This window comes from Hordeum vulgare, chromosome 5H (assembly GCF_904849725.1).
Source record: "Hordeum vulgare subsp. vulgare chromosome 5H, MorexV3_pseudomolecules_assembly, whole genome shotgun sequence".
Lineage (NCBI taxonomy): Eukaryota > Viridiplantae > Streptophyta > Magnoliopsida > Poales > Poaceae > Hordeum > Hordeum vulgare.
In genome coordinates, this window is record NC_058522.1 from 428,634,943 (window position 1) to 428,638,771 (window position 3,829).

A 3,829-nucleotide genomic window follows, 5' to 3' on the forward strand; every position below is an offset into this window, starting at 1 on the left:
GAGTCCTTCCCCCTTCCCACTTCTTCCCCTTTTTTTTCCTTTCCTTTGATTTTTCTATCTTGGCGCATAGGGGATTGGTGGGCTGTCCCACCAGCCCACTAAGGGCTGGTGTGACCCCCTCAAATACCTATGAGCTTCCCCGGAGTGGGTTGCCCCCTTCCGGTGAACTCCCGGAACCCATTCGTCATTCCCGGTACATTCCCGGTAACTCCGAAAACCTTCCGGTAATCAAATGAGGTCATCCTATATATCAATCTTTGTTTCCGGACTATTCCGGAAACCCTCGTGACGTTCGTGATCTCATCCGGGACTCCGAACAACATTCGGTAACCAACCATATAACTCAAATACGCATAAAACAACGTCGAACCTTAAGTGTGCAGACCCTGCGGGTTCGAGAACTATGTAGACATGACCCGAGAGACTCCTCGGTCAATATCCAACAGCGGGACCTGGATGCCCATATTGGATCCTACATATTCTACGAAGATCTTATCGTTTGAACCTCAGTGCCAAGGATTCGTATAATCCCGCATGTCATTCCCTTTGTCCTTCGGTATGTTACTTGCCCGAGATTCGATCGTCAGTATCCGCATACCTGTTTCAATCCCGTTTACCGGCAAGTCTCTTTACTCGTTCCGTAATACAAGATCCCGCAACTTACACTAAGTTACATTGCTTGCAAGGCTTATGTATGATGTTGTATTACCGAGTGGGCCCCGAGATACCTCTCCGTCACACGGAGTGACAAATCCCAGTCTTGATCCATACTAACTCAACTAACACCTTCGGAGATACCTGTAGAGCATCTTTATAGTCACCCAGTTACGTTGCGACGTTTGATACACACAAAGCATTCCTCCGGTGTCAGTGAGTTATATGATCTCATGGTCATAGGAATAAATACTTGACACGCAGAAAACAGTAGCAACAAAATGACACGATCAACATGCTACGTCTATTAGTTTGGGTCTAGTCCATCACGTGATTCTCCCAATGACGTGATCCAGTTATCAAGCAACAACACTTTGTTCATAATCAGAAGACACTGACTATCATTGATCAACTGGCTAGCCAACTAGAGGCATGCTAGGGACGGTGTTTTGTCTATGTATCCACACATGTAAATGAGTCTTCATTCAATACAATTATAGCATGGGTAATAAACTATTATCTTGATACAGGAATTATAATAATAACTATACATTTATTATTGCCTCTAGGGCATAATTCCAACAGTCTCCCACTTGCACTAGAGTCAATAATCTAGCCCTCACATCACCATGTGAATTACATTGTAATAAATCTAACACCCATACAGTTCTGGTGTCGATCATGTTTTGGCCGTGGAAGAGGTTTAGTCAGCGGGTCTGCTACATTCAGATCCGTGTGCACCTTGCATATATTTACGTCCTCCTCCTCGACGTAGTCGCGGATGAGGTTGAAGCGTCGTTTGATGTGTCTGGTCTTCTTGTGAAACCTTGGTTCCTTTGCCAGGGCAATGACACCAGTGTTGTCACAGAACAAGGTTATTGGATCCAGTGCACTTGGCACCACTCCAAGATCCGTCATGAACTGCTTCATCCAGACACCCTCCTTAGCCGCCTCCGAGGCAGCCATGTACTCCGCTTCACATGTAGAATCTGCTACGACGCTTTGCTTGGAACTGCACCAGCTTACTGCACCCCCATTAAGAATAAATGCGTATCCGGTTTGTGACTTAGAGTCGTCCGGATCTGTGTCAAAGCTTGCATCAACGTAACCCTTTACGGCGAGCTCTTCGTCACCTCCATACACGAGAAACATCTCCTTAGTCCTTTTCAGGTACTTCAGGATATTCTTGACCGTTGTCCAGTGATCCACTCCTGGATTACTCTGGAACCTGCCTGCCATACTTATGGCCAGGCTAACATCCGGTCTAGTGCACAGCATCGCATACATGATAGAACCTATGGCTGAAGCATAGGGGACGGAGCGCATATGCCCTCTATCTTCATCAGTTGCTGGGCACTGAGTCTTACTCAATCTCGTACCTTGTAACACTGGCAAGAACCCTTTCTTGGACTGTTCCATTTTGAACCTCTTCAAAACTTTATCAAGGTATGTGCTTTGTGAAAGTCCTATCAGGCGTTTTGATCTATCCCTATAGATCTTAATGCCTAGAATGTAAGCAGCTTCTCCTAGGTCCTTCATAGAGAAACTTTTATTCAAGTAACCTTTTATGCTCTCCAAAAGCTCTACGTTGTTTCCAATCAGTAATATGTCATCCACATATAATATTAGAAACGCCACAGAGCTCCCACTCACTTTCTTGTAAATACAAGATTCTCCAACCACTTGTATAAACCCAAATGCTTTGATCACCTCATCAAAGCGTTTGTTCCAACTCCGAGATGCTTGCACCAGTCCATAAATGGATCGCTGGAGCTTGCACACTTTGTCAGCATTTTTAGGATCGACAAAACCTTCGGGTTGCATCATATACAACTCTTCCTTAAGGAAACCGTTAAGGAACGCCGTTTTGACATCCATCTGCCAGATTTCATAATCAAAAAATGCAGCTATTGCTAACATGATTCTGACGGACTTAAGCATCGCTACAGGAGAGAAAGTCTCATCGTAGTCAATTCCTGGAACTTGTGAAAAACCCTTTGCCACAAGTCGAGCTTTATAAACGGTCACATTACCGTCAGCGTCCGTCTTCTTCTTAAAGATCCATTTGTTCTGAATAGCCTTGCGGCCCTCAGGCAGTATCTCCAAAGTCCATACTTTGTTCTCATACATGGATCCTATCTCGGATTTCATGGCTTCTAGCCATTTGTTGGAATCTGGGCCCACCATTGCTTCTTCATAATTTGCAGGTTCATTGTTGTCTAACAACATGATTGATAAGACGGGATTACCGTACCACTCTGGAGCAGCGCGTGATCTCGTCGACCTGCGTGGTTCAACAGAAACTTGAACTGGAGTTTCATGATCATCATCATTAACTTCCTCCTCAACCGGCGTCGCAATGACAGAGGTTTCCCCTTGCCCTGCGCCACCATCCAGAGGGATGAGAGGTTCGACAACCTCGTCAAGTTCTATCTTCCTCCCACTCAATTCTCTCGAGAGAAACTCCTTCTCGAGAAAAGTTCCGTTCTTAGCAACAAACACTTTGCCCTCGGATTTGAGATAGAAGGTGTACCCAACTGTCTCTTTTGGGTAACCTATGAAGACGCACTTTTCCGCTTTGGGTTCCAGCTTTTCAGGCTGAAGCTTTTTGACATAAGCATCACATCCCCAAACTTTAAGAAACGACAACTTTGGCCTCTTGCCATACCACAGTTCGTATGGTGTCGTCTCAACGGATTTTGATGGTGCCCTATTTAAAGTGAATGCAGCTGTTTCTAATGCATAACCCCAAAACGATAGCGGCAAATCAGTAAGAGACATCATAGATCGCACCATCTCTAACAAAGTACGATTACGACGTTCGGACACACCATTACGCTGTGGTGTTCCAGGCGGCGTTAACTGTGAAACAATTCCACATTGTTTTAAGTGAGTACCAAACTCGAAACTCAGATATTCACCCCCACGATCAGACCGTAGGAACTTGATCTTCTTGTTACGATGATTTTCCACTTCACTCTGAAATTGCTTGAACTTTTCAAATGTTTCAGACTTGTGCTTCATCAAGTAGACATAACCATATCTACTTAAATCGTCAGTGAAGGTGAGAAAATAACGATATCCGCCGCGTGCCTCCACGCTCATCGGACCACACACATCGGTATGTATGATTTCCAACAAGTCACTTGCACGCTCCATTGTTCCGGAGAACGGA